We start from the raw sequence: 11,797 nt of genomic DNA on the forward strand, positions 1-11,797 counted from the left end.
TTATTCCTCATGAATATTTCAAACTTCTTAACAAATAGCGACATTGCATCACTACTGATTTGTTCTGTGGTTTTGGTTGCTGGGATTTCATCTACTGCAGTGAGAGCTTTGGTAACTTGTGATGTTGATGTATCTTCCTCAGTTCGAACTCCCAGCTCGAACTCATAAGCTTTGAGATCTGCAAATAGATCATGTAGTTCGATCTTATTTAGATCTTTGGATTCTCTCATAGCTACTGTCTTCACATCTCATTCTCGTGGTAGAGCTCTCATAACTTTGAGTGCTACTTCACGATTGTTGTAACCTTTTCCAAGTGCATTTAGCTCGATCATAATGCTGTTGAATCTTTCATCAAATTCATTCATTGTTTCTCCTGGTTTCATCTTTACGTTGTCGAACTTTTAAATGGCCACCATGAGTTTATTTTCCTTTGTTTGATCGTTTCCTTCACGTAGTTGGGTGAGCTTCTCCCATATTTCTTTGGCAGTAGTACAGCTTTTGATCTTGCTAAATATGTTCTTGTCCAGAGTTTTGTTTAGTATGTCTCTGGCTACATTGTCCAGATTGGCTTTCCGCTTGTCTTCAGAAGTTCATTCAGCTCGAGGCCTTTCTATCATCTGTGGAGCACCTTCAGTAATAGCAAAAACAGTGTTAACTTTCAAAATCTTCATTGGTCCATCTGTTACTACAAAACACAAGTCATCATCCAGTGCTGATAGATGTGCCTGCATACGAATTTTCCAGTCATCATAATCTTCTTTTGAGAACATAAGAATTTTAGTAAACGATGTCATAGCTAAGGATGCCATAGTTTAAGAAACGATTCAGGTGATAAGCAAGAACCTCTCTGATACCACTTGTTACGATTGAAAAATACGTGTAGAGGGGTGAATACACTATTTTAAAATTTAAAGTTTCTTCGACCTGATTTGTGAAAATCAGACACAAGTTTTGTTGCTTAAAACTTTGATCTGCTCGAAAGATCTGAAATTATCAGGCGGAAGAATTCTTCCTTGCAATTAATTGAATACTTGTAAAGCTAAGACAGATAGAATAATGTAAGTGCAGTAAGTAAAGAGATAGAGTTGTTTCTGGATGTTCGGAGATGAATTCTCCTACGTCACCCCTTCTTTTGTTTTCAGAAGGATTCCACTAGAAGATTTTGATTTATACAAGGCTTTGTACAAATCCAATCCAGTCAATCCTTTGAGAGGAACTCCTAGCAATATTTTCTCTCGAAGCAAAACAAACTTTCTGCTTTGAGTTACACAATGAAGCTATAAAATGTGCTTCGGTAATTTGATCTGGATAGCTATGAATGGCTTTGATCTGATTGATTTTGTATATGCTTTCTTTTTACTTGATCGATCTTTGAAATATTTTCTAACTCAGAGTGTCGAGACTTTAATCTGGTGATATGGGTATCTGAGTTGTGTTGAGTGAAGGCTTTTCAATTTGAATGAACTTCGATTTTTGATAGCTTGTGTTTTTCACTCTTGGTCTCGTATCTGAATCTTGGAAATGCTCGAGTATTTATAATCTTCAAAAGTAGCCAATGAGCCGCCAACAATCTCTGAAAATGAGCCGCCAACATATCTTATTAAATAGCTCACAAATCTTGACTTTGATGGAGGCAGATCAATGTTCAAAATATCATAAAATGATTTTGTCTTTTTCTTCAACAACCTCAGCAACGGTCACTTAGAAGTAAGACTTTGATCTGGTTGATAGCTACTTGATTTGTCTTAGATCGATCTATATAATCCGTTGAAAGTCTTCTTGATTCATCCGGATATTGGACGCTTGATCTGGCAGTTTCGATTGGTTTATCCGAATATCGGGCATTTTATCTGGTATAAATATTTGATCCTTTTGATATCTCGAACATTTGATCTTGTATATATATTTGATCCTTTTGAAATCTCGGACATTTGATCTGGATGAATCCGAATAGATTTAGTCTTTAAATCATTTTATTACTTGGTTTTGTTTTGACTTGTTATCACCGAAACTTTAGAGTTTGATCTCCAACACAATCCAATCAATCCTTTGAGAGGAACTCCTAGCAATATTTTCTCTCAAAGCAGAACAAACTCTCTGCTTTGAGTTACACAATGAAGCTACAAAATGTGCTTCGGTGATTTGATCTGCATAGCTGTGAATGGCTTTGATCTGGATCGCTTTTGTATGTTCTTTCTTTAAACTTGATCGATATTTGAAATATTCTCTAACTCAGAATGTCGAGATTTTGATCTGATGATATGGGTATCTGAGTTATGCTGAGTGAAGGCTTTTCAATTTGAATGAACTTTGATTTTGATAGCTTGTGTTTTTCACTCTTGGTCTTGTGTTTGAATCTTTGAAATGCTCGGGTATTTATAATCTTCAAAAGTAGCCAGTGAGCTGCCAACAATTTCTGATAATGAGCCGTCAACATATCTTATTAAATAGCTCACAAATCTTGACTTTGATGGAGGCAGATCAACGTTCAAAATATCATTAAATGATTTTGTCTTTTTCTTCAACAACCTCAGCAACGGTTACTTAGAAGTGAGACTTTGATCTGGTTGATAGCTACTTGATCTGTCTTGGATTGATCTGTATAATCCGTTGAAATTCTTCTTTGTTCATCCGGATATCGGGCGCTTGATCTGGCAGTTTATACTTCGATTGGTTTATCCGGATATCGGGCATATGATCTGGCAGTTTATATCCATACTTCGATCTTTAATTATTTTATTACTTGGTTTTGTTTTGACTTGTTATCACCGAAACTTTAGAGTTTGATCTCCAACAATTTCTCCCTTTTTGGTGATGTCAAAACCAAGTTAATATTCGGATCAAATTTTGATAAGGATGATAGATCAAAGAGCTTTCCAAAAGTGTTTTATCATAGATCGAATAATAATTTTAGACAAAATAAATGTCAAAAATTAATTTTCCAAGAGAATCATTTCATTGATCTGATCTATTCTGCTCTTCTTCTGATCTGATAGTCTTTACTTTTTTCCTTTGCCTTTGGATTTAGATGAGATGGCCTTTTCCCCCTTTTTGGCATCACCACTCTCAGATAAAAGGTCCAGAATAACCGTGAGTTGGGTACCAAAAGTGTCATGAATCTGTTTGTTGTGAGATTCAGTGGAGGATTTGAGACTTTCAAGCTTCCGAAGAATATTTATATATTTTGTAGTTTGTTGCTTCTGAACACTCAGAACAGATTCACTAATGTTATTTACCATTGTCAGCACGTGTGACTTGAAATCACGAAGTTCTGCATAGGTCTGTATTTGATTAACGTTCAATTCAGTGACTATAGTAGACAGCTGAGCCAATGATTCATACAAAGAGTGATAGGGTCTGACTTCATTTGGATGAGAGGAGGAAGGTACTGCGGCTTCAGATGAAGTGGAGGCACAAAGTTGAAGCAGTGGAGCAAAAACAGCAGGAGGTGTAAGAAAAATATCTTCCATAAGCCTTGACAATTCATCTGGATCTATGATGGATATCTCTGAGAGAGTTGCAGATGGAAGATCCAACTTGTCTTTGAATATGATGGTAATAGGTCTGAATATACCATGAATAAGATCAGTCCTAACTACCTCAAAGATAGGAGGCAGATCCATTACCAAGTGTTCAAAAGAGTATATCTTCATAGAATCGTCAGACAAGTGATGACTTTGTTCTTCCACTGGAACAAATGGTACCATTGCTGTGTGCGGATCAATAGCAGAAGTCTTCGTTCGTTCTGGAGAGTCCATTATCATTTCTTCAATAAGGGAATCATCCGGAACAAAAATATCAACTGGCAATTCATTTCCAGCTTGTTCTTCAAATAAATAATGGTTTCAACTGGTAAGGTGTTGAGAACAGTTGATGCAACCAGTGGTACTTCTATTTCACTTTCATTGATTGCAAAGTCAGGAGGGACAGAAAGGTCAGTCTGTTCTGTATTGACAAATTGATCACTTGACGCATCTTCAAAGTGAGAAGGAATCAATGGTTCCTCAGATAGAAATTCCTGAGAAGACTGATCTGTGGGAGCAACATCAATGATCAATGACTTCTGTGGATGAGGAGCAACTCTAACAGGTGAGACGGTTGGTGAGATTGGATCAGCAGACAGACTAATTTCATCCGATAAGGTTAAATCATCTATTGCAGAATGCATATCAGATGAAGGAGCCTGCGCTTTGATTGGAGCTTCCAGAGGAAAGTCTTGTCCCATTAAATTAGCATTTGTAGTCAACAAATGAGCGTCATTCTCCAGTTGATTAACTACGCCAGTTATATCAAAAATATTCAAACTTGTAGGATGGAGATTTGCTCTCTATATTCGGATGTGAGATCAAAGAATGCTTCCTGAAGCCGGAGTTTCACAAACTCTCTTTTTTTCAGAGCTCGAGAGATGACTTGAGTTTCAGCCCATTCAAGAGCTCTCTCCTCAAGAGATGCAATACTCTCCAGTTTGTTCAAATTCTTGATATTTGAGAAGTGGTCCTCAGTGCGATGAAATACCCCTTTGTCAAAAATCTTCATCTTTATATCGATATGTTTGACAATGTGATCAGCAGTCAGATCAATTAGCCGTTGGATCTTTGACTATGGATTTGAGACATCATCATGCTTTTTGAAAAATCCAGAGCAAAGAGTAGTGATATTCATCTGAGTTACTGGAGGGACAACACATTCAACCATAGAAATAGGAATAGCGGGAACTGGTCCAGGTTGGATAGGCATAGGGATCCGAGGAGGAAGTCTAATTGTCCTCCATTTCTTTTGAAAATTTGGCTCAATAATGTCTGCAAGAATCATTTGATCTGACTCTGAAGTCTCTAAGTCATAAGAATGAATCACCACCTTTCTCTTTGCTGAAGATCTTCTCCTTGGTGTAGCCTTTTTGGAAGGTGAGACTTATCTAGCTGCTTCGATTAATAGTGGCTTGGTTTCATCCGGAAGAGTAAGGTCTTCAATTTCATCTGAATGAGATGAACCACGTTTGAAGACTATTAATTGCTTATCCATGTATACTTAAATTGCTCTCTCATTCAGAGTTTTGTGCGGATGAAGTGCAGATGAGGGTCCCAGATGGACATTTAGATCATTCAAGATATCTCCGATCTAAACTGCAAATCCCTGGGATTGCTTTGCAGGAGCAGTTATCATAGCAGATAGGATGTTGAACAGAACAACAGACCAATTCACAGTAATACCAGCAGAGATAGCAACCATAACATCAAATTTTTCAGATGTAATTGCATAAAAGAACCTGATTTGTCCAGAAAATACTTGGCCACAATGTTGTGCAAAATTCTGAATTCCATCTTCAATTCCTTCTTCTTGCAAGGAATGCGGACTGGTTTGTCTGTCAAGGAGTACATGTTCTTCATCTGTTGCTTCGTTTCGGCAGAGATTGTTGAGAAATCAGTTATGCCCCGTCGTGGTAGATCGAATGAAGTGGTGAATAAGGCGGATGTAAGTTGGACTGATTCTCCACCCTCCTTCGAGAAATTTCCGCAGCCCAGATGCTTCAATTGTTCTGAACATGTCCACCAAACCTTGATCTGTAAGATCGAATATGTTGTGGAAATCAACTAGAAGAACGTTTTGTGTAATGGGTGTCATTTCATTCCTGCAAAAATCAAAGAGACGAATGCGAGTAGTCTGTTCTTGCAAAAATAAAAATTTAGGGCTCAGTAGAAATGTCAAGTGTTTGAAGAAGTGTAAATTCGATAAGTTTAAGTATTCCAAATACGTGGAAAATGACGTAAGCAACTATTCAAATTCAAATTTGATGCGGCTGATGAGATATGTCAAGCACGCAGAAAATAATAATATTTTAATAAAGTCTCGGGAATGCAAAACGACAAACAAAAATCCCTTATAAATAGGACACTAGGATGAAAAGTCCGAGTAACCTTTCGCATTTTCAAGGCAATAGAAATCAAATAAGTGAATCATGAGTTCTGATTTGTCTATCGAAGAATTCAAACAAGAGTTGCAAGAGTTCATCCTTAAATGGGTGATGAGGCTCTGGTTCAAGGTTGAGGAGATCCGGATGTGTCACCAGGATCCGTTCCCTCCACGCAAATATAAGGATGATTGCGAGTTGGAAGATCACAAGGATAAGTATATGGAGTTGGGTGCCATCAATGTTGATGAGATTCTTACTCATCAGGGTGTCTCCTTTCTGATGTACAGGAAGGAGGTGAAGTTCCTTACTCATCTGATTAATTCAGGTGAGTTCAAGGGTAGGCGTTTTGATCCGGCCCTGATTGAGTGGTTGAACCTGTGGCGTCTTGATACTGATGTGAGGAAGAGAGTCTGGGGTCCAATGAAAAGGACTCTAGGTGATTAGGTTAAGTATTTGTAAGGTGCAGTGGGATTTTGTAAGCTCCCGAAGTTTATGGAATGAAATATTTTGCTGAAATCTTTTTGTTCTTGTTCATAACTGTAGGTTAAACTAAGTGAAGTAAGCATATATAATTCAAAGTAAGACTGTAAACAGTACTTAAGATCAATAAAAAAAATCAGATGATATTGACCCAAATGAAAGTTTATCAACGTTTCATCTTAGGCAGATGAAACATCCAAATAGTCAGAAGAAAGATTACCTAAAAAATTGACAGACAATAAATTAAATGCGTAGACATGATGATATTTTGAAAGTTTCTAAGCAAAATAATGTATATACACAAAAAATAAAAGAAAAAATAATTGTGATTGGACATGCAGTCTGTGAAATAATTACGTGACTGATCAACTTCCTGCATGGAATATGAACTGGTATTTAAAGTTAAAGTAAATTTGATAGGTTTTGAGAATCTCAAGAAGGATTGATGCAATCCCGGAGATATGCAGATCAATTTTAACAGCCCATAAAAAGCATTGATTGGAAAGATGTGAGGTTGATGCAATCGATGTCCCTTCATTTTCTTGAAATGTACCTATAAAAACAAAGCTAAATGAAACATTAGAACCACAAGATAGAAAAATCAGAAGATAATGGCCAATATGAATAGCAATGTTCTATCTGTTGAGCAAGAGTATGAGATCCGAAAGGATCTGTACAGGAGGAGAGTTTTCGAGCGAGGGATTAGGATATGGAATTTCCTTGATTGTCTACGCTGTCCTCGCCGTGCTAACCTTCCTCCATTGTCTCCTGCAATGCATCGCCGTAATCATGCTAGAATGTGATGGTGCAAGTTCATGCTTGGTACTCAAAATACTCAAGATGTTTTGAAATCTTCAGGAGTTTGGCTTCTCATTATTCTCAAGGAGAGAGATGAGATTTAGAACATATGCTTTGAGGATGACGTCTGCAATGGTCAAGGCTCCCTAAGTGCTTGGATGATCAATTGGAGCCAAGAAATGCGTAGTAGAATAGATCTTGCTCGTGTAACTTATGATACAGATCAATGAATGAAATGCAATAACTTTATGTTTTTCATCTGTTCCTCTGTTCTTGAGCAAACATATAATTATTACATAAGCAGATATTCCCCCTGAACATGTGCTTAATTAATCAATATCAATTAAACCAAGAACATTTCGAAAATAAGAAAACTTAGCAACGGGTAATGGCTTGGTGAAAATATTAGCAACTTGCAGATCAGTTGAGACATGTTCCAGACGAACATCTTTCTTTTGAACTTGGTCTCGGTTGAAGTGATAAAGAATGTCAATGTGCTTCGTTCTGGAATGTAGAACAGGATTGTATGTGATAGCAATTGCACTTGTATTGTCACGGAAGATAGGTGATTCAGATGAATCAACACTGATGAAACTTAAAATTTGTAATTATTTATATGTTAAAAAGTGTGTTTTAAAATTAAAGTTTCATTAAAATTATGAATTTGTATTATTTTGTTATGTGTTTATATTTAAATATTTTACTAAAAATGTTGTATTTTATGTTTTGCGCAGGTTTGGTAAAAATAAAATTACTCAAGCTAAAAAGGTCATATTGGAGTAATCTAAAATCCTGTAGAATTACAAAAGAGGCATCTTCAACTTTGTAGAAGACAAGAAATTCCAAAAACCTCATTAAGATGATCAAAATAATCAAACATCAAAATGGAGACAGATTTACTTTTACTATGACCAGCTTGTAGTAAAAACATCATAACTATTTCACATTTTACCCCAAAGAGGTGAATTATATGTCCAAACACATCTACACAAAATATCCTACGTGTTATATGTTGAATGGAAAGGCTGAATCGGTGGTCTAAGGCATCAAACATGCCAATTAATGTTGGATCATGGTATTGATATTCAAGGAGACAAGCACCCACCAACTTTACTATTTCACATTTAATGAGCCTTGGACTCTTGCTCTCATTTGGCATATAAATAGATATGTTGTATAAGCTTTGCAGTGTGCAAAAGTGTAGAGAAATTCCTCACTTGTAAAATAAATATTGTGTGTGCAAGAATAAGAGTTTGAGTGTGCATATTTCTCCAAGTTTAAGTATGAAATTTCTTTTATCCTTACTCTTGAGTCTTATATTCATGGCAAGCTAAATCCTTTTATGCCAAGGTGAAAAGGTTTCATTGTTGGTCAAGTAAGATTTTTTATATTTTGTATATTCTTTCCTTTTCTATTTTTATTTTTACTAATTGATCTTTATTTGTAGGTATAATTTGGATGATTTATTGTTATCTATTTACATCAAATACTTGATACCTTGAATGTGGTTACCTTGATTTGTTGTCTAATATGATACAATAAATACTACAATAATTATATACTATAAATATATGTATCAATTTATAATAACGTCATATATATTATTTAGACAATAGCGTGGCTCTGCCGGTTGTTCTAAATAATATATTGTGATTTGATCTAACATTTACTTTTCCGCAACTAACATTTACTTTCTCGCATCTAACATTTACTTTTCCGCAACTAACATTTACTTTCTCGCATCTAACATAAAACAAAAGTCATATATTTTATTTAGACGATAGCGTGGCTCTGCCGGTTATTCTAAATGAAATATGGTGATTTGATCTAACATTTAATTTTATGTCAATTTATATTTATGCACTTATATATATATTATGGGTACCATATATTAATTATCGTTTAATCTGATATTAATATAGTGGGTACTATATTATATGATATATTTGTTTAAATATTTAATTGTTCTTTTATGTTTATATTTATGCATCTATTATATATATATATATATATATATATATATATATATATATATATATATATTATGGGTACCATGTATTAAATATCGGTTAATCTGATATTAATATAGTGGGAACTATATTATATGATATATTTGTTTAAATATTTCATTGTTCTTTTATGTTTATTTTTATTTTAGTTTCTTTTATTTATTTTTGTTAAGCAATCTTAAATAAACCAACAATGAACCTTTGAAGCCTTGACAATTTTATAATTTGTGTATTTGAAGTTTTATATTAATATTTCCATCTATAATATATCATTGCTAAAATTAAATTTACATCATCCTCTCCGTGGATCGATCTCGTACTCACAAGTATATTACTTGCAGACAACCTACACTTGGTGAATTACAATTTAATTTGTAGCAAGTTTTTGGCGCCATTGCCGGGGAGGTATAAATTAAGTTTAATTTTTGTTATTTATGTTATTTATGTGAATAGTATGTTGTTTTTAATTGTATGATTGTTTGGAGTCGTAAACAAAGTGGTAGACTTGTTCGAGTATTTGAAAATATTTTAAACATGGAGGATAATTCTAATAATCAAGATGATAATAATAATAATCAAGAACATGAACAGCCAAGAACACTTAGGCACCATATGAATCCAATAAGAACTAGTACACCATCTTGTTTAGTTTTTCCTCCTGATGCGTCTAATTTTAATTTTAAGCCACAAATCATTCAACTTTTACCAAATTTTCATGGCTTAGATTCTGAAAATCCATATTTTCATTTAAGAGAATTTGAGGAGGTTTGCAACACTTATAATGATAAAAATTGTAGCATGAATATTGTTAGATTAAAGCTTTTTCCTTTTTCTTTAAAAGATAAAGCTAAAACATGGTTGCAAAATTTGAGATCAAGTTCAATAAGATCATGGGAAGAAATGCAACAACAATTTCTAAAAAAGTTTTCCCTTTCCATAGAACAAACTCTTTTAAAAGACAAATTACAACTTTTTCTCAAAAACAAGGGGAAACATTTTATCAATGTTGGGATAGATATAAAGAGTTACTTAATACATGCCCACATCATGGTTTTGAAATATGGAGGATAGTTTCTCACTTTTATGAAGGTTTAATACCTAAAGATATGCAAATGATAGAATTCATATGTAATGTAACTTTTGAAGATAAAAACCCAAATGAAGCTATGGAATATTTGGAGTCATTAGCAGAAAATACTCAAAATTGGGATAATATAGGCTCAATTGAACCACCAAGTAAAACCAATAATTCAACAAATGCGGTTGGTATTTATCATATTAAAGATAATGTAGATATTCAAGCCAAACTTGCATCTTTAGCAAGAAAAATTGAGTCATTAGAAATGAAAAAGAGTGATCAATTAAAAAGTGTTCAAGAAATTGTTTGTCATATATGTGATACATATGATCATCTTACAAAAAATTGTCATACTTTGCCTTCATTTAAAGAATGTCTCCATGAACAAGCCAATTATGTTAACAATTTTAAAAAACCAACATTAGATCCTTTTTCACAAACATATAATCCTGGTTGGAGAAATCATCCTAATTTTAGTTGGAGGAACGATAATAATGCACAACCTTCACAACAACCTTTTCAAAATAACCAAAATCATCAAGTTTATGCACCTTATATCCCACCTCCAAGAAAACATTTTGAAGATAAAATTCATGCATACATTCAAAAGAAAGAGTCTATCAATATTCAAAACATTCAATCTATGAATGATTTGAAAGAAACTCTTGCAAAATTTTCATCTGCACTTAATATTCATGAAAAGGGAAAATTTTCATCTCAACCAACCTAATCCTAAAAATCAAAATCAAGATAAATTTGATCAAGTAAAATCTGTTATTACTCTTAGAAGTGGTAAAATAGTTAATGATCCATATAGTGATGAAAACAAAGATCATTTAAACTCCAAGAGTAAGGATGAAAATCTTGATACTTTTGATAAAGATGATGCTTTGAGTCCTAATAATAAGAAATTTGATGATAAATTATCTGAAGTAATATGTGAGTCAAATAAACATGTTCCTTTTCCTCATGTATTAGTAAATAATAAAAAACAAAAAAATGATTCTGATATTTATGAAGTTTTTAAACAAGTAAAAAATAAATATTCCATTATTAGATGCTATTAAACTAGTGCCTTCTTATGCAAAATTTTTAAAAGATTTATGTACTGTGAAAAGACAATTGCATGTAAAAAAGAAAGCATTCTTAACTGAACAAGTAAGTTCCATTATTCAAAATAATTCTACTTTGAAATATAAAGATCCTGGTTGTCCAACAATTTCATGTATTATTGGAAAAAATAAAATTAAAAAAGCTTTGTTAGATTTGGGAGCAAGTGTGAATTTACTTCCTTATTCAGTTTATGAAAAACTTAAGTTGGGAGATTTAAAACTTACATCTGTCACTCTTTTACTAGCTGATAGGTCAATCAAAATACCTAGAGGTATCGTAGAAGATGTGTTAGTTCAAGTCGATAAATTCATATATCCTGTGGATTTTATTGTCTTGGATACACAACCAATAGAAGTGCATAATGAAATTCCAATAATATTGGGACGTCCATTTCTAGCAACTTCAAAT

The 11,797-nt window shown here is 33.7% G+C and overlaps 1 non-coding gene across 1 annotated transcript; it reads right to left on the reverse strand.

Annotated features, from left to right (window-relative positions):
* Positions 1-10,141: 10,141 nt before the first annotated feature.
* Positions 10,142-10,252, reverse strand: LOC140894068 (small nucleolar RNA R71). The gene has a single exon (XR_012153621.1). It is a non-coding gene; the product is annotated as a small nucleolar RNA R71 (small nucleolar RNA).
* Positions 10,253-11,797: the final 1,545 nt, after the last annotated feature.

The sequence above is a fragment of the Henckelia pumila genome, chromosome 3, assembly GCF_033568475.1.
Source record: "Henckelia pumila isolate YLH828 chromosome 3, ASM3356847v2, whole genome shotgun sequence".
NCBI classification, from domain to species: Eukaryota; Viridiplantae; Streptophyta; class Magnoliopsida; order Lamiales; family Gesneriaceae; genus Henckelia; species Henckelia pumila.